The sequence below is a fragment of the Protopterus annectens genome, chromosome 10.part0, assembly GCF_019279795.1.
Source record: "Protopterus annectens isolate FY-2018-M chromosome 10.part0, PAN1.0, whole genome shotgun sequence".
In the NCBI taxonomy this organism is placed as follows: Eukaryota; Metazoa; Chordata; order Ceratodontiformes; family Protopteridae; genus Protopterus; species Protopterus annectens.
This window is the reverse complement of record NC_056744.1, coordinates 425040120-425061445: the sequence shown is the minus strand read 5'-3', so window position 1 is coordinate 425061445 and position 21326 is coordinate 425040120.

The window sequence follows — 21326 nt, the reverse complement described above, 5'->3', positions numbered from 1 at the left end:
AGTGTGTGCCTGCCATAAATCCCAGCAGCCCTAGTGTCTAGTTACCTAGCCTGGGGGATAGCTCTGTTGACTGAAAGCTGGATGTAAAACAACCAACTTACACTTCACTGACAGGAAGCAACTTGGAAGAGGATGGCATGATGATACGGAGGAGGCTGGACATCCTATGTATCCATGATGATATAGAGGACGCTGGACATCCTATGTATCCAGGGGAGATGAGATGGAAGGGCAGTGCAGCAAAGGCACTTGCCTTGGGATCCAGAGTCTACTACTCAGGTGGATGGCAGGCTAGAAAAGGTGTAGTAATTGTGGTGAGAGAGAGGCTTCAGAAGGCAGTAAGGGATGTCATTAGAATTAACTCATGGCAGTCAGACTCCAGTGTAATCTCAGCCTATGCCCCACAGCAGGGTTGTGAGTGCATTCAGACAGCAGTTGCAGGCCCTACTAGATAAAGCAGGATAAAATGAATTGGTGTTGATAATGGGTGACTTGAATGCACATATCGGGACATACAGAACAGGATGGTCCACATGAGTGGGTCATTAGGTATAAAGAAGGGGAAGCCATTCTAGACTTCTGTCTGGCAAATGGCTTGATAGTAGCAAACACATGGTTCAGAAAGAGAGACAGTCACAAGATCACATACAAGAGTAGTCAACATGCAATTCAGGTAGGCTTCCTCCTAGTAAGGAAAAGGCACTGGGGCAGAATTCATGATTGCAAAGTCATCCCCAGTGAAACAGTCAGCCTGCAGCATAAACCACTAGTTGCCACAATCAGCTGTAAACAGGCTCTAAGCTCAACAGAGACCAGGCTGAAGACCTGGAAGTTGACTGGAGAAAAAGTGTGACAGTTCAAGGAGTTACTCAGGGCTCTAGCACCCCAAGAAGAGGTGGAAATTGGTGGAGTTGAAGAAGAATGGCAGCGCCTAAAAACAGCATGTGTTAGGACTTGAGAAAATATATGTGACCGAGCCAGTATGGAAATAAGGTCCATAAGGAAAGCTGGTGGTGGAATGCAGAAGTCCACAAAGTCATCAATAGCAAGAAGGAGTGCAGGAAGAAGTGGTAGATAGAAAAGACTGACCAGGCTAGGAAGGACTACTGGTTGGCTAACAAAGAAGCTAAGAAAGAAGTTGCAATAGCAAAGAATAGGGCATCTGAGGCACTGTATCAACTTCTGGAAAGTGACTCAATAAGGGGCACAAAGAAACTATATCAGGTTGCAAGGCAAAGACAGAAAGAAAAAGAAGATAGTCAAACACCCTTCATAAGGGATTCCAGCAACAACCTGTTCACCAGTCCACAGGACATCAAAGGCAGATGGAAGGAGTATTTCCAGCAGCTTCTGAATGAAGAAAACCCCACAGAAGCTGTACTGCCACAGAAACAGCCTACAATGAGAGTAGAAGAGGAGCCCACACTAGAAGAAGTAAGAACAAAGGAAGATGAAGTCAGGGAAAGCAGCAGGCTCAATGGTACTAATAGCAGTGGAGAGAAATGTGTATCCCAGATGACTGGAGAATAAGCATACTCATGCCAATGTACAAGAACAAAGGGGACATGCACAACTGTGGGCAGTACAGAGGCATCAAACTCCTATCACAATGCATGAAAGTTCTGGAAAGGGTGATTGATAAACAGATACGCAGAGTAGTATAATGTAAGACAGGAGATGAGCAGTTTGGATTCAGATCAGGATGCAGCACAACTGACCTGATGTTTGCATTGAGACAGATACTTGAGAAGAAGCTAGAGATGAGGAGAGTCCAACTAGGCATTCCTAGACTTGGAGAAAGCATATGACAAGGTCCCAAGAAAGCTGATCTGGGCAGTACTGTGGTGGTTTGAAGTCCCAGAAACATTGGTCAGATTAGTGCAGGCTATGTACAAGGACCCAATGACTCAAGTACAAACAGTGTTCAGCCTCACAGAGGGGTTCCCAGTGGGTGTGGGTGCACATCAGGGTTCAGCTCTGAGCCCACTGCTATTCATACTGGTGATGGACAACATTAGCAAACAGGTTGGAGGGTATGCATCAACAAAGCTGCTGTATGCAGACGATGTGGCAGTACAGGCAGACTCTGAGCTAGAACTTCAGCAAAGGATAGGAGAATGGAATGCAAATCTGAAGACACATGGGATGAAACTAAGCACAGATAAGACTGTGGTAATGGCAGCAAATTGGGGAAATCAGAAGAAGCTGAGAATAGAGATAGAAGGCAAGATAATGGAGCAAGGAAACAGCTTCAAGTATCTGGGAGGGGTGGTTGAGGAGAAGGGAAGTCTGAATGAAGAGGTCAAAGCTAGAATCAGGGGGGCTGCAGCCAACTGGAATAGAGTATCAGGTGTAGTCTATGACAGAAGAATGCCAAAAGAAGCTGAAAAGTAAGTTGTACAAGACAGTGGTGTGACCAGTACTACTATATGGTACAGAATCCTGGGCAGTAAAGACAGAACAGTTGAAGAAGCTAGAGGTGATAGAAATGAAGTGCCCGAGAAAGGTGACAGGATGCACATTGTGAGAGAGATGAAGAAATGAGGACATAAGAGCAGAAGCCAAAGTAGCTCCAATTGCAGAAAAGATCAGAGAGAACAGATTACGGTGGTTTGGGCACATGTGTAGAAAAGCAGAAGACAATCTGATGAGGAAGATTTGGGACAGACAGGAAGAAGGTAAGAGGAAGCAAGGATGTCCAGCAAAGACGTGGATGGATTGTGTGAAAGAAGATCTACAACAGTCAGGCATGAGTGTTGAAGAAGGCAAGAGTGTGGCACTGAATCGAGAGAGTTGGCAACAGTTACCACGATATCCCGACCCCATGTAGAAAAATGGGGAAAAAGGGGGCTGATGATGATGATGATGAGTTAGTTTAGAGGGACAAAGTTCAATCCTGACCTCCAGCCAATGCCTGCATGGTGTTTGCCTGTTCTCCCTGTGCCTCCGTGATATTTCAACCTTCTCTCAAAAACATGCTTAGTGGTTCCACTTCAAACTCACCCAGGAATAGAGTTGTGGGTAGCAACACAGACTCTAGACAGTTTTTTTCTGGGGAGAAAAGCTGTAAAGGCCAACCATTTTGAGTATCAACTGTGCTTTGCAGTATCCTCAAGATACTCAGCATTGAGTATACTCAATCCTATAAGATATAGAGTATAAGATACTCACCTGATGGTGTTAAAATTGGCTCTAGGTGACTTGGTTGCATTGACTAATGCTGCCAAAAATGTACATGGTTATTTGGTAACGACAAGTAGCTCGAGGACTCAGTCTACTCCAACCCATGCAAGGTACCCATGCAAACAGTGGGAGGGGTGCATGTGCCCATAATAGCCAGTGTGTTTGTTCACCATAAAGCCCAGAAGTCCTGAGTTGATAAGCTACTGACCGGCCAGTGTCCATTTGTCCAGACTGGGTTACCTGAGATTGCTCTGTTGAGTGAAAGCTGGACATAAAATCAATCAACTTACCAAATGTGAAGTAAGAATTGCTACACTTAATGTAGGTTCACTGATAGGATGCAGATTGGAAGTGGATGACTTGATGGTATGGAGGAGGTTGGCCATCATATGTACTCAGGACACAAGGTGGAAGAGCAGTGCAGCAAAGCCACTTGGCATGGGATCCAGAGTCTACTACTGAGGAAAAGGACAGACTATAAATGGTGTGGGATCATGGTGAGAGAGAGAATGTTCAGAAGATACTGAAAGCTGCATTCAGAATTAGTGACAGACTCTTGGCAATCAAAATGCGAAGTAAAGATACGGCATTATTCATAATCACAGCCTATGCCCCACACCAGGGCTGTGACAGCGAGGAAAAGAGTGCATTTAGTCAGCAGTTGCAGGATCTGCTAGACAGAGCAGAACAGAATGAGTTGGTGTTCAGAACAGGGAATTTGAATGCACATATTGGGACAGACATAATGAGATATGAGGTCTGCTTGATCCATATTGGTAGGGCAACAGGAATAAAGAAAGAGAGGCCATTCTAGACTTTCATCTGGAAAATGGCTTGATGGTGGCCAACAAATGGTTAGCAACAGAGAAGTCACAAGATTATATGTGAGATAGGACAACATGAAACGCAGGTAGATGTCCTCCTAGTAGGGAAAGGACACTGTAGTAGAATCGGTGATTACAAAGTCATCCCCAGTGAAACAGGCAGCCCACAGCATAAACCACTGGTTGCCACAATCAGCTGCAAGCAGTGGTCAGACAAGACTCTAACATCAACAGAGACCAGAATGAAGACCCGGTAGTTGACTGGAGAGAAAGCACAAAAGTTCAAGGAAATACTCAAAGCTCTAGCACTTCAGGAAGAAGAGGAATTAGTTGGAGTTGAAGAAGAATGGCAGCACCTCAAAATAGTAAATGTTTGGGCTATAGAACAGATATGTGGCTGAGCCAGGTATGGGAATAAGTTACATAAGGAAAGCTGGTGGTGGAATGCAGAAGTCCGAGAAGTCATATAAAGAAAGAAGGACACAAAGAAGGGGGAGACTGAAAAGAGGGACCAGGCTAAGAAGAAATACTGATTGACTAACAAAGAGGCTAAGACAGGAGTTGCAGTAGCAAAGAACAAGACATCAAAGGCACTCTACCATATTCTGTAAAACAACTCGGTAGGTAGCACAAAGAACCTGTATCAGGGTACAAGACAAAGACTGAAAGATAAAGATAATAGACAGACACCATTCATAAGGGATGCCAACAGCAACCTGTTTATCTGTCCACTGTACATCAAAGGCTGATGGAAGGAGTACTTCCAGCAGCTTCTGAATGAGGAAAACCACATAGAAGATGTATTGTCTTAGACACAGCCTATAAGGATAGAAGAACTCACTCTTGACGAAGTTAAGAACAGCACTAAGGAAAATTAAGTCATGGGAAAGCAGCAGGCTCAGATGAGGTCACAGTAAATAATGAAGATATTGGGTGAAATGGAAAGAAATGGATCTTGAGGGTAGCTGTAGCAGTATGGAGAGAAAGGCATATCCCAGATGACTACAGAATATGCATACTAGTACCAGTGTTCAGGGACAAAGGGAACAGTAACATCCATGGGCAGTATAGTTGTATTAAACTCTTGTCATGCTGCATGAAAGTACTGGAGAGGGTGATTAGTATACGAATATGCTGAGTAGTAGAAAGTAAGATAGGAGATGAGCAGTTTAGATTTACATCAGGGTGCAGCACAAAAGACCCGATGTTTGCAATGAAGATAGCTGTGAAGAAGCTAATGATGAGGACAGAGTTTAACTGAGCATTCCTAATCTTAGAGAAAGCATATAACAAGGTCCTAAGAATGTTGATTGGGCAATGCTGCACTGCTTCAGAGTTCCAGAAACATTGTTAGAATTAGTGCAGGCTAAGTACAAGGACCCAATCACTCGAGTAAAATCAGTGTTCAGTCTCACAGATGGGTTCCAAGTGGAAGTGGATGTGCATCACAGTTCACGGTTCAACTCTGAGCTCACTGCTGTTTATACTAGTGATGGACTAAATTACTAAACAGGTTGGAGGGGAGAGATCAACAATGATGCTGTATGTAGATGATGTGGCATTACAGGCAGACTCTGAGCAAGAACTTCAGTAAAGGATAGGGAAATGGAATGCAAAACTGATGTTATATGTGATGCATCTGTGATACAGATAAGACAGTTGAAATGGGAGCAAATGGGAAAATCAGAAAAAGCTGAGAACTGTGATAGAAGGGAAAACAGTAGAGCAGGTTAACAGCTTCAAAGTATCTGGGAGGGGTGGTTAAGGAGAAGAGAAATCTAAAGTAGGAGATCAAAGACAGAATCAGAGTGACTGCAGACAACTGGTACAGAGTGCTAGGGTTAGTGAACAAAAGAATGCTAACAAAGCTGAAAAGTAAGTTGTACAAAACAGTGGTGAGATCAGTACTACTGTGGGGTACAGAAACCTGGGCAATAAAGATAGAGCAGTTGAAGAAGCTAGAAGTGATGGAGATGAAGTGCCTGCGCCAAGTGATAGGATGCACAGTGTGGGACATATGAAAAATTACAACATCAGAGCAGAAGCCAAAATAGCTCCAATTGCAGAGAATGTCAAAGAGAACAAATTACAGTAGTTTGGGCACATTTGGAGAAAAGCAGAAGAAAATCTGGTGAAGAAAATTTGGAACAGACAGGAAGAAGACAAGAGGAAATGGTGGTGTACAGCAAAGAGATGGATGGATTGTGTAACAGAAGACATGTGACAGTCAGATATGACTGTTGAAGAAGGTAGGACAGTGGCACTGAATCAAGAGATGAGGACAGTTGACATGTCACCCCAACCCATGTAGAAAATCGGAAAAAGGGGTTGATAATGGTGATGATCAATTAAATTAATGTGTCAACAGTTCTACCTAATCAGTTGTAGTTAGACAACTTTGCGAGTGTGTCAGTATCTGACATACACCCAATTTACATATATTCCATAGACCTGTATTATACAATGAAGACCTTAGCTTTATTGGGCCTTTCTTGTATTTTTTACTATGTAGTTTTTCTGTGTGAACCTTTCAACCTTTGGTTTGCATGTTATTGGGGATATTTTGCAGTCACCCTAATGCTGACATCAGGCTTATTTTTAAGCTCTGTGTTTCTAAATTATGGCCAAACAATCCACTTATGCTGTACTGTTAAGGTCAAAAAAAGGGACAAAACATGGCATGTCTACAGCAAGTGGAGTCTGGCTAAAATATTATGTCCTTAAGAGGTCATTTGCTTATATCCCAGCCTATATATTAGCCTTTTAAAACAAGTGCTTTGATATCTCCGTCCTTCCCCACACCTTTTTCCCATCTTATTTCTCTCCTCATAAAACTGTTGACCTCTCAAATATGTAACCTTAAACACTTTTACCTATCCCCTTTCAGTCCTCACTTCTTCTCTTCCCCTTCTTACCCATTTTTATTACTCCAGTCTTTTTCATGCTCTTAAAACTTCTCTTGACTTTAATATACTCATATTTTTATCAGCTATACCCATAAGGTTTGCTCTCTTTAAATGTTCAAGTGTATTATTGTTCATTCTCAGTCATAATACTCAAACAACTTAATATTGTACAATTCTTCTCTTGAAAATTTATTGTAATATTTGCCTCATCTGTAAGTCAAATTTTGTATCACAATTGAACAACTACTGTCTGTGTTGCAAAACTGTTATTCACTTACTGGGCTGGGGTCATACCAGAAAAGGGTCTTTCGACCAGTGTACTTACTTGTTTAACGAAGGTAAAATATAGATAGATAGATAGATAGATAGATAGATAGATAGATAGATAGATAGATAGATAGATAGATAGATAGATAGACAATTAATTTTGCTACTTTAACAGTTTCTGTCTTAGATGTATATTGTTGTTTACTCACACTATAGTTCATACTGTGAATTCTGTGGTGGTTTCATAACAGAGAGAGATAAAGCCCTGACTATGGCTGAGGAGACTTGAAACAGAATAGCAATCCAAGCACTACAGGAGCTGATGAGGGGACATAGGAATGAGTAGCTATTGTCAACTCATTCAACTTAGGGGGAATGTGGATTTACCCACTGCTGTACTGTCCTTTAGGGATGGCAGAGGCCAAGTGTTGCAGCAGTGCAGGTCATGATGGATTCAGAAGTGAACCAAACATTGTGCAATACTATTAACAGAGGTTGGCAAGTGTGCAGAAGAATGCATACATCACAGGTCAATATCAACTGCCCCCAACTGTGGTATCAAATATTACATCTGTGAGGGAGAGTTAGGGTAATACAAAGGTTCATGTGTTAGAACTCCCTCCCTTTAAACAGTGGTAGGGGTGATGGAAAAAAACTATATTTAGGGCTATCTGGGAGACAGCCTTTTCAGTTGGCTCTCACCCCTACTGGGGAACTAATAGATTAGAGATCATTTAGAGGAAGCTGATGGCTAGCAGGCCTGAGGAAGACAAGAATAAAAAATGTACAGGATGACAATCTACAATGTCTGTTACTGCATAAATTAAGTATATTTGTAGGTAAAGTCCAGTAGAACAGCATGACATATTTAAACAATCGTAATGTTAATTTTAGCAGGAGGCTGTGCATCTCAGTACCCATAGATATGAGGATTCTACACCTTCAGCCCTGATCTGTAAGCATACCACTCCTGAGGTTCAACTGAGTAAAAGAAACGGGAATAAACACACTTCCCTTACCTTTAAGTTTGTGTGAACTTGAGTTAGTAATATAGAAACCAGGGATTTGTGGACTCTGATATATAATACAGTATGTGTTTAAACATCCAGTTAAACTAAAACACATGGTAATGTCACATGATGCTGTCCTGATCTTCAGTCGCTGCTGTGTGTTAAAAGACTGTAGACTTGCACTTTCTCCTGGATGCGTTAATCTTTACATGAAATGGTAAATACCTGCAAGGTGTAAATGAAACAGTATATGGTATAAAGTAGGACTGCAGCTTTGAGCTTCCATGAGGCTGTGCCACTTCTGCAGTTCTACTCATCTTGAGTAGAACTGAATTTAAAAAATGTAAAATTCATTTGAATTTCGCTACTTCACCAGGAGCAGATTTGACATCAGCAAGCACACAAAATAACAAAGTGACAAAATTAAAAACTATTAACTGACAGACAAATAGTGTTAATTTTCACTGCAGCCTATTTCTTGTTATTAAACATGTAACAAGAAACGTTGAAAAAACAATGTGAATTCTGAGAAACAAGCCACAATATAGTAGAAAGAGCCAAGCATGCAAACATTCAGACAAAGCAGCCACCATTCCAAGAATACGTTGAGAATCCTTAACTTTTATGATGCTGCATAATTTCCTTTCAAGTACCACTGCTAACCCATTCATCATCATCTCTATGTTGTGTTTATTCTGTCAGCATCTGTAATACAATTGACAGCTGTAATAAGCAAAAGTAAATGTAATTATAATTTTTGTTTTTATAAATTGCACATATTTATTTATTAGTTTATGTTTTCTTAATGGAATTACCAATATATTAGGTTTAAGCTTGCTTTCAGATGGGACCAGAGGGACGAATCACCAAATTATATGATTAGCAACAGTTTTAGAAGCTGCGTGCAGATTTTTATTTGATCTAAAGCAGCACATTATAGAAGTGACATAACTGATACAACTAGTATCTAAGCTCCAGAGATCTACGCAGAAATAGCAAAGTATAAACACTAAAATAGTGGACTGCGGGTAATCTGTAAGCTAGTGCATAGGTAATAAATATACCTGGTACAGGTAATGTATTAAATCACACCACAGAAATGCCACTTGTCACTGAATACTGAACTGGAATGGCATATCTAATAAAATTAAATTTAAAAAAAATTCCACTCGCCAGCAAGTGTTATTTTTAAACAATGATTGCTCAGACTAATGAAGTTTGAAGGAAAAAGACCAGTCATCTTTTAGGTAGAGCAAACACAGTATTCAAAAAAATTCACAGGCACAAAATGTGAATGTAATTGCCTGACAGCTGCTTAAAGAAGCCTGGAGCTAGTTTCCGTGTTTGGAAGCAGGGAAATGTATATTACATTTATCATCACAAAACAGCATTACACAGCTTGTACTTTTTGTACACACCTTTGGAGACACTTCCCCAAAATGCATGTCAGTGTTAAAAGGCACGCTATCACATCTTCGATATTAGAACACAAATGCAAATATTTGGGGAGCAGCCAGGAGAGAAATCAGTGATAGCAGCTCAGAAGTATACAATTTTAAATAGCGGTTTGAGATGATATTTTAAAGTAGGAGAAGCTTATATTACTGGTTATAGCTGTGTGCTATAATGTACTTGGGGGTTATTATCTTTTTAATGATCTGTACCCCTGTGCCTGCCACTATCAAGCCCTTTTTTGCTACACATGCCCATTTGTTACCTTCCTTACCAAGAGGAATTTATATTTTTATAAACAAGGGCAAGTTTTTGGCACGTATTACACTTGCAATGCATCTCTCTGCAGTAACTTGGCACTATAGCAGATCAGATTGCCTTCCTCCCCCAGGACTAGCAAACCAGTTCTGGCTATTCACTCCCATTTACTTGCTGGTGCCTTCAGAGGCATTGTTGTTAGCTAGGCACAGGTAGACAGGCTCATGGTTAAAGCTTTAGCCTTCTCTACCTCAGAGTTGATGAATGGAGGAGTTAATTTACACTTAACTTTACACGCATATAGTAATGAAAGCCTTCCATTTATAAAGCCGGGTGTCTCATCAGTTTTACTTGTTTAAAACAGTTTTATTGAAACCTTAGTTTTAGACTGGTAGTGAATTCAGCTGTTATTTATAAACTCAGAAACAAACCATACTAATAACCATGGTCATTTGCCACTATAGTATAATGTAGATATATTCTCAATATACATTTTAAACAAATACTGAATCTAATCTTATAGTTGACATTTTATATATATATAAAGTGCTAAAGTACTCATCGAGTTTTTTGTGGGTTCCATATACCAAGGTGGACAGCCTTTATTGTTACCAGACAGCGTTGTCTTTGTTTTATATATATATATATATATATATATATATATATATATATATATATATATATATATATATAGTTTACCACCATATGGTCGGCCGGTAGATGGTTGAGTCCGAATGTCCGAAAGGAGTGCAGCAACATCCCACATTTGCGAATGCAGATGTTGCAAATCACAAACTCCTGTCCCCTTTTTGACCCATGTTAGCACTCATTTCTGGATGTAGAGTGGTCGGAAATGTCGTATTTAGTGTTTTTTCAACATTCCGACCGTTCGACATGCCAGGATTTGCTAAGTACATTCGGACATATATAGAGTTGAGCACTGTGTGCTCGACTATATGGTGGTAAACCTATATATATATATATATATATATATATATATATATATATATATGGGTCTCTATGAGTTGATCGACAACTCAAAACATCGACAGTGACTTCACCGACAAGTGAATTCACCGACATCGCAAAATACGGACGTTTACCAGGTAACCGATGCAAAGTCGTTACTCATGCCTACCATGGTTGCATGACACTGCCATACTTACTAAACCATGGTAGGCATGAGTAGCGACTTTGCATCGGTTACCTGGTAAACGTTTTATTTGGGATTGCATGATCCATGCATTCCTGAAGGTGTTCATAGAATGCGTTTATAAAGGATTCTGCGGTCTGGGGCGTATTTTCCACAGGCCCAGGGGCTTTGAAGGATTCCACCTCAGTTTTGAGTAGTGTGAAATTTGCTTTAGAGAAGTTTTTCACTGTGGTTTTCAGGGCAGGGGGTGGAGTCGGGATGTGAATATCCAGTGAGATTAGTTTATGGTCTGATCTTACCAGTGAGGGATACACTTCTGGTCTGGAGCATGGAGTGCCCATGTTGGTGATGATCAGGTCCGGTATGTTTTCCTCTCTTGTGGGAGTGGTAACAAGTTGTTCCATAGCATTTGAGTTTATAAATTCTAGGAACCTTTGGGCTAGGGTGTTGGAGCTAGAGTAATGCTCCCAGTCTATGTTTGGGTAGTTGAGGTCGCCCAATATAATGGTGTTTGGTGAGACCTTCATATTTTCCATTGTTCTCAGGAAGGCCAAGTGGGGTTCCTGGGTTTGGGAGGGTGGTCTGTAGCAGGCTATAAACTGGAAGGCAGTTTTACCCACTGTTAGTTGCACATGGATAGTCTCTGATGCTTCGTGCTGTGCCACCAATCTGGAAGTGTGGGTATCTTTGACGAATATTGATACTCTCCCTCCTTTTGCGGTTCGGTCCAAGTTCTGGGGCTGAAAAGCATGGTATGAGGTATAACCTGGTAGTGCTGGGGTGCTCTCAGGAGCCTTGAACCAGGTTTCTGTTACTGCACAGATATCGATGTTCTCCATGCTAAGGAGAGCTTAGAGTGCGTGTATCTTGAGGTTTAGACTTCTGACATTGAGTAGCATTACTCTTAGTTTCTTATCCCTTGTGATACCTATGAAGGTGGATTTGTCTTTTGAGACTTGCCTAAAAAAGGCACTATGGAGGTAGCAAGAGCCTTTGCCAATATCCGAAAGCCCAGGGGTGACAGGTGCAAGCCGTCCCTAGCGAAGCATCATGGTTTGTCGAGCATGTCATCCCAGGCTGACAGGCATTGGATCCCCTTTGAATGACACCAATACTTAAGCCAGTTGTTGAAATTGATCATATTGTCTTCATAATGTGGCATCATTCCTGGTGAGGGTAAGATGCTACTCAAGGTCAGGGTCATACCGGCCTGGGCTACATGCTCAGAGAGCTCATCTATGTCTCTTTTCATATAATCCAGGGATCATATAATCCAGCATGGACAATGACTGAGTCATATTTGTACTTGCCTTGGAGTGACCTGAGTGCTTGTGTTATGTGGCGGATCCTAGCGCCCGACAGGCAGCTCACCATGACCTTCTCCTTGTTCAGCCTGGTGAGCGGGACGTCAGTGTGCCTGATGATAGAGTCACCTATTACAAGTGTATCAGGTGTGCTGTTTAGCCTTAAGGGCTGTGACTGTTCGGCACACTGGCTTTGTGAGCTATGTGTTGCATGTGTTTTGTTTTGGGGTAGCGGTTGCTTGGGTGTCTGCTATGGAGGTCTCTGTTGCTTAGGCAGATTTTTATTTAGAACCTCCGAGTATGTTTTTGTGTGTTTATGTGTTTGGTTTGCTGTCATGGTAGGTCTATGTGAGACTGGAATTGTAGTGAGTGTGGTTTCCTTCTCCTCCTGACTGGTTTCGCCAGTACTGAGTTGAGAGAGCTTAGCCGCCAGTATGGCTATATGGTTGCATCTCTCACATGTGTTGGAATTTGTTGGGAGGAGGAGAGGGTTGTCTGTGTACATGAGGCAGTTGTAACATTGCCTCAAGATTCCCAGATTCACCAGCTGGACCGGAGAGGAGATTGACAACTGACCTTTGGACATGCTAGAATAGTATTGAGAATTCCTTTATAATTGAAAAAAAAGGGCCAATGGGGAACAAGGTACTCCAGGGGGAGTTTGTGAGGGTGGGTTGGGTGCCGAGCTGGCAACTTGACACCATAAAACTCCACTGCCAATCATTCTGCAGACCATTGTTCTGCTGTGGCGACACCTAACTGGGAAAAAGCTGAAAGGAAAGAGGAAGATTTATATAAGTACAGTCAGGGAGAGGAGCTAAATGCAATTTTAGTGATATGCATACTCCTTATATTTCTGGTACAGTTTTGCTTATATATTTAATAGTCAGGGACATGCATAGCACAGCAATATGTCATTCAGTTGTTAAAGTTACTGCACCTGTTACTATTGCTTTCCTTAACTAAGATCTTGTTGTCATCTTTCTTAACATGCATTTTTGCCAGAAGTACTACAATAACACAGAGTCATGAATATATGGGAATGTTTTTAATGGTGAGGACTCCCACAAAGAAACTGCATTGTTTTATATTAACAAAAAATCGATCATCCTGTAACCTTCTAGTCAACTAATCAATCTCTGAGTGACATGTAACACAATTGTGGAAGCAATCCCACATAATACCCATTTATAAGGAAGGATCCCATACCAATATAACTAACTTCTGACCAATTGCCATATTATCCCCACTGTCTAAAATACTTGAAAATGGCAATGAATCACCTCTTAACAATTCATTAACTATCTCCAATCCAATGCATGTTCTGCCCTGACCACAGTACTATAACTGGTCTACTCACATACCTAAACATAGTTAACCAACTCAGAAATAATACCACTGCTCATCATCTATCTTTCTTGACCTGTCCAAGGCATCATCTCACACAGTCTGCTATCTGATTGCAGCTGACATGAGTAACACTACCATAAAATGGTTCAGAAGCTGCCTTTCACAAAGGCAACAATTTGTTTATTAGCAGCACACTGATGCCATGATCCATGTTCCTAACAAACATAATAAGAGCACATCATGGATCCACCCTTGAGTCGCTACTATTCAATATATTTATTAATGGATGCACAAAATAATAGACAAAGCCTCTATCATATAAGTATGCAGATGATGTTACCATAATCTGTGCCATGGACAACTTTGACTACAACAACTAATCTGAGAAGGTTTGAGCAAACTAGAAACATGCTTGCCTGACTCGACTATGTCTAAATGAGGAAAAATATTTAAATTAATATGGTTTCAGTCAAACTGCCAAAGTAAACAATCTATACAACTTAACATCATCTTAAAAAAAGAACAATCAAACAAGTCAGTCATATTAAACTAAAGAGCCACAACTGGCCAGAATATTACTTTTAAAAACACATACCCCGGGATTCATTAAGCTTGCGCCAGGCGCAGGCGTAGCATAGGTGGTATAATGCCAAATATGGCCGTCGAGCAATTCAGATATGATCCAATTCCACGTGCACTACTGGTGTACTCCAGTACTGCACAGCCCTCAGCTTAGGTATGCTAATCACCCCGTGCGCAGTGCCACACCATGCAAATGAAGGTACATAGTGATTCATGAAGTGGTGCAGGTGTAGCATAAGCCCACAGAAATGTAAACCAAAAAAACACAGTTTACATTTTCCCAAACAGAACATTGGAGCTATGGAAGCAGACCAGACTCATGTATTACAAAGTTAACATATGCCAATGGCTAAATACACAGCCAATGGCATAAGAAAAGATGCACAACACCTAAAAAACAACATTTAATGTCATGTCCACAGTAACGCAAAGTACAACCGCAGGACATGTGTGCGCAAACTGGAACACAAAGAAAATATATACAAATGTCATAAAATCGCAATGTAATACAAATCAGGATTTCACCATAATATGCAATGGTATGCATGGTACACAACAACTAAGCTGCAAGGGTTGCTAAGGGTCTGTGACAGTGTTTGGCACGGTAACTATGAATTAGTAGTCAATGCCATGCAAATGAGGCAGGTAATACTGAATTGCAAACGTCCTGCCAGATTAAAGATGTACCATATGGCGCAGCGCTATAACACTGAGGAGTGGCTCAGAGGTATATATGACATCAGCAGTGGGGTGTGCCACCGTAGCTGTAAGCACATTGGAGCAATGCAAATCTGGCCTGGCCATTGCTAAACAAAGCTGCAGGACAGGGGTGGGGAGGTAGGTATAGAATCGTTTAGCTGAGAGAACATATAGTGCCCGAAAGCGCATGTGTACGGGGATGAAAATGTGCCCAAAACCTGGTAGCGGATGCACACGCCGCAAACCATAGCACAAACAGGAAGGTCAGGGGAAGAAAAGAAGGAAATGCCGCAGTAGGGTAATTGGAGTACAACTGAGCAATTAACACCTATTAACTCACAGCGGGCAATCAACGGCAGCTGAGAAGTCTGCTCGCAGAAACCTACAAAACAGGATAGGGGAAGCATCGGATTGCAAAGAAAGGAGAACTGTCATAGCAGAGCAAAGCAAACCTACAGTAGACCGGCAATAGAACACATTACGCAAGATAAGCCAGGTCTAGGAAAGTACAAATTAAAGCAGGCTGCTGGATGCATGCCAGAAAATGGTAGGTGAAACGTGAAAAAATGTAAAGGGAAGGGCAAGAGGTAATCCACGGCAGCCAAATGTAATTCAACACCAAAGGCACCACAATAGTAGTTCCTGTAGTAAAACACATAAGATACCCTGTAGCTACGATCGTACATACACACTCTATGACATCATCAGTGTTCACAGCACAATAGTATAAAGTGTGAAAGCACCCTATGCACACCTGTGTATTCCCAAACACTGCACCATAGGTGTAAACACACGGGGAACTTTTAGAATGTACATGTTGGGAGCTGCCATAGCTGTGATTCATCACCATGTGTTAGAGACTGACGGTGTTGTGGAGGATGATGCTGACAACCACCGCAGGCCCCGGAGGAGGAGAAGAGTGTTCAGACCAAAAGTAACCTACCAGGGGCTACATGATCTGGAGATAGTAGAGCGTTACAGGGTGGACAGGGACATCTTACAGCAAATAGTTGAGCTGTGCCAGCCACGCCTGAGAACCAGAAACAACAGAGGGGAACCATCTCAGTGGACATGAAGGTATGTGTAAGCTTGTGAATACTAGCCACAGGTACCTTTCAAAGGCCAACTGGAGATATAATGAGGATCTCACAGGCATCAGCATCCAGGGTACTACACCAGTTCCTGGATGCCATGTTACCACATGCCAAAGAGCATATATACTTCCCCCGAACTCAGGAGGAGTTGGCCAGCAATATGCGTCACTTCCACCATGTGGCACACTACCCAGAGGTAATGGGTGCAATAGACTGCATGCACATGCATATCAAGTCACCACCCGGTGAGCATGGCAGGCGCTACATAAACCGCAAGGGATTCCACTCCATCAACTGCCAGGTCATGTGCAATGCCCAGGGCATTATCATGGATGTGTGTGCTGGCAGCCCTGGAAGCTACCATGACTCCCATATCTGGCATGCCTCACAGCTGTATCAGGTATTTGTCAGGGGGGACATCCCACATGGCCATCTCGTGGGGGATGCTGGCTATGCACTGGAGCCGTGGATGATGACACCCATCAGAAATGCACACACACCCATGCAAGAACGCCATAATGAGGCACACGCACAAACCAGAATCATCATAGAGCGTGTGTTCGGGATGCTGAAATCAAGGTTCCATTGCTTGAACACATCTGGTGGAGCCTTGCAGTACTCTCCAGGCACGTGTGCCCACATCTTCATAGTATGTGCCATGCTACATAATATGATCCTGCAGAAACAGCTGCAGCAGGGACAAAATGGTGTAGGCCCTCATAGCCCACCGCAATTGCCAAGGCCATCACAGGCACAGAGGGATTCAGACCACGAACACCCTGTGCCAGCCCCAGTAGGCAGACGGAGGCATGCCCAATATGCCTACACCTTGGCAAAGAGGGAACGTATAGCACATACTCTGACAGTGTAGGCCCCTATGGACTGACACACCTCTCCACCTGCACACACAGTAAAATGGATGGCACACACACACGACCACCTGTAAATTGTAATGTATAGGTGGCCTACTGTATTAATCCTACATAGGCAGCCCTCAAACAGTGTACACACAACAGCTATTGGAACAAGGAATGTCAACACCTGAACAGTACATGCGCCTATCAGCATATATTGGTGCTGTGTGTATAGGTTCCTAGGTACATCGGTAGGTACATGCCCGATTGTCAGAGGCCATACACCAAACGAGGCAAACAGTGTCTGCTGTCGCCACAACATCGAGTAACCAACTGTCGCTCAGTGGAGCAGAGGCAATCACGGGATCACATGTGTGTAAGCACTGTTCTCCACACACTCTGCACGTATTCCCTGCTGTGTTAATGAGGGGCTCCACATTATGTAATCATGGATGTTGTGTCAAGGAATGGGGTGTACCCATGACAGGTATTCATTACCCCAGCATGCTCCACCAATGGTCGTTTGAAGGTGTAGCACATTATCATGTGTGGCTCAATGTGATATACATACCCAATGCTGGAGCACATCCAGTAAACATCACATGGACATACCATTAATTGGACTCATCCATATGTAAACTAAATGAGTTACCCATGTCAGTGCAGTATGGAGTAACAGCCGTACTATACTCCACATACAAAACGCCATAACACATGTACAAATCCCAGATGGCAAAGTGGTAAATGCAGTGACCGTCGTGCATGTTCCCGGTCCCATGTCCTGCATGGATGTAACATAATCCCGAAGGCATGAATAATGCATGTCGGATGCAGGTCATCAGATCATGTTTAGCACACGTTAGCGGGAATATGCGTTGCCCAGTTCTGGTAAGTGTCGTTTAAATATGACTATACGGATATGCGTGAAACAGGGCTAAGCTTCTCTGAATATTGCGCAGATCACGGTCAATGATGTCCAGAACAGGTGAAACCAGCGTTATTCACCCCTGTTCTAATAGCGCCTGCTCTGAAGGGTAAAATGGCCACTGCCAGGAGTAGAACACGCAATCATGTATACAATCACCTAACACTATGGTAGCCAAGATGTACCTACGGCAGGTGTGTAATGTGACAGGTTCAGACACAAACGTGTGGAGTCCAGGAAACAGTATACACCGACAAGTACACAATGAAAGGTGTATTTTGCCTGTCACTTTCTCTGTCAGATATATATATATATATATATATATATATATATATATATATATATATATATATATATATATATATTTATACATACATATATATAATACAGATAGAAAGGGTGATAGAGAGATATATGTTGATATATATGGATTCACCGATATCTGCAAATATATAGATAGGTCAACGACATTCATAAAACCTTGGAGGTACAAATAAATAGGATTCCGCCAACTATGGAATGTGTCACATACCGACACATGTAACCAAGAGGCTAAAAGACTGAAAGAGCACAGTACTGGAACACTAGAACCGGGAGTAATATTATCACAATATGAAGGGACATTTAGTTACCGCTGCCGGTGTTGCGGTCCACGTAGGTATTGTGTTCAACTGTGTTTGTGATTGCCGTAGTCTGTGTATGTGTGTGTTGAGGGTGCCGTGTGCATTTCTGTGTGACTGTAATGTGTGTGTGTGTGTCTGCATCGTGTGTCTGTCAGTGCCAACTCGGAGGTAGATCATTACGGTAGGTGTGGTTATAGCTAGCCGTAGGCATACGGTTACCACCTGTCCCACATTAGGAGGGACAGCCCCTCTCTGGGCAGTTGTGTCCTGACATAAAACATTACAAAGGGCAACTGTCTGAGATTGTAGGACATTATTATGTCCCATATATTATGTAATAGTTGCATTAAATAGTTATGCCTGCATGTAAGAAACGTAAATGTTACATGCAATATGATAAGTAGCCAAAGTCCTACAACAATAAGTATGTATTGAGGATAAAAGTATGTGCTATCCTGTGTACTGACCGTGGGTATGTGTCGGCCTTTAAACACCGATGTGTGTCCCGCAAGTGTCCCACAATGGCCTTTTGAAAAGGTGGTAACCCATGCCAAAGAGTTTCAGTTACCAACACAACTGCAATGACTGCAAATATCTGGGACAGAAATACACGGGACAGCTGTCATTTAGTAGCATTCCTTTACATATCGCTGTAATTCCGGAGGTATGGAAGTATCAACCTCACCTGCATACTATATAGAAACCAATTAACAATGGCCCAATGTATATGCCTGTAACAAAAGTCTACTAACTGATAACTCTTTAATTAGGGAAGGAGCCCACACACATATATGGAATATGTAGAAATGCAAGCCCCACAAACCTGTATATGCTACATACACCCACCTACATTCCCCCGCACACGAAACTATAGCAATACAGACTGTAATTACAGCAAAAACATCCAGTCAGTCAATTATGCAGAAATGTTAACATACCTTGTGAGAGACACATTTAAAGGCGCCATGTGAAATCGTAGCCATTGTATAATGGAACAAACAGCGATGTTACAGGTTTTGTTTGCAATAGTCCCTTATCAGACGGTTGGGATGACAGGTACACTCACATGTAGAACCACATACTCTAGCCATCACACACAATCCATGGGGGACATGAATCCAAACTATCCATGTCTCTACACATAGCAGTTGCAATTACTCAAAACAATACAGGCCATCTCCCCGAAGGTAGGGCAAATGGGCAAGGCCCAAGTGGAGAATTCAAATATACCCCGCTGTTGCCACATAATTGGCGAATGGAGTAGCTGCACAGCTGATGTGCAAGTAATAAGTCACTCAGGAACACCAATTGGCGGCAGGAAACCACATGTTACAGGTATCGACGTATATAAGGATGACTTGCCAGACATTCAAACCGTATGCTCATACCATAGAACTGTTTAAATAGTGTAAGAGAGATAGTCACGAAAGTCCGGAACGTTAACAAGGTATGTAGAACACTCGGTATGTAAGTGTATGTATAGTCTGATTTGTATTAATTATGTTAGTGTATGTATAGCCTGTGTTGTATTAATTAAAAGTGTCTGCAATGCATAAAGTGGGAAAAGGTATTATGTACTGATGTTTTGCTGAGCATTGTAACACTTGTAGAAATTGTATGTCCTGCAGTGGACCACAAGGTAAACATCACAGACACCACAAGGGATGCTACATGAGGGCTTTAAACAGAACAATTCCATACCACCCACCGTCAGTGGTAGGGTATGTCCAACAAGTACGTGCCATAGCAGGGGATAGTATATGTCGATATACTGTCACAGTAGGCATGTGTATGGGCATATAACGACAAAGACATGTCTAAGGTGGTCCCGCTGTGCAAGTATGCTTTGCATTATGGGATACTATGTAAAATATGTGTAATGTAAAGTATTGTAGGTAGATATGTCAGATATTCTACACAGCATAACAGGTATATCATGCATACCAAAGGTATTGTCTATTGGCATGTACAATATACAATAACAGGATACATATGGCTTGTATTCACGGGAGACTGTAATAGCATGACAGCTAATCTAAATGGAAGAGCTACTCAATTAACCATGCACAAAGGACATGTAATAGCTTCACAGGTTCATATTGGGGTACTATGCAGTCTGGCAAGTCTATGTGTAAGCTCAACTACAGTGCTCACACCAGCAGCACCTCTCTAGGGTAGTGTCCTGTCTGTGAACAGCAGAGCCATGTGTTACCTGCACCTCTGCACAGTACAGCCACTGCAGTGATCCCTGGCGTACATGTGTCTCCCATCCACCAAGTGAGGTATCACATGAACAGTGCTACTGAGTGTCCCTGCGTGATGTACATAGTAATCATGTTCCAAAGCATGGTGAGTGTCTGGTTTGGGTATGTAACCCTCAAGCACATCCCACTCATCGTTGCATGTGTGCACATATCCATGAGCATGTTGCTGACAGTGGCTTTTGGTTATGTCACTTATGTGGAGTATATCCATGAATATTGTTGTGGACATGGGCCCTGTCTGTTCAGCGGAGGTCACCCCTGAGTATGTAGTATGCAAATGTGTACAGATGTGGTGTCCGTCGTTCTGCCGCATACGTCAACCATCGGAGCTCAATAAATGTCATAGCGTGTTAATGTTGTGGTATGTAAAGCCGTAGCTGTTGTGTAAGGTACACCCTAAATGGGGTGTTGTACCCTTGAATGTGTGTATACATCTGGAGTTCAGAGGTACAATGGGTGCCTATGTTCCAGCTACAAACCCAGTACAGATAAGTGTGGCCACGTAGAAGGATATCCACGCCACAGTGGCAATATGGTTATCAAAGGAGTGGGTGCGACATACGTGAGTACTACAATCA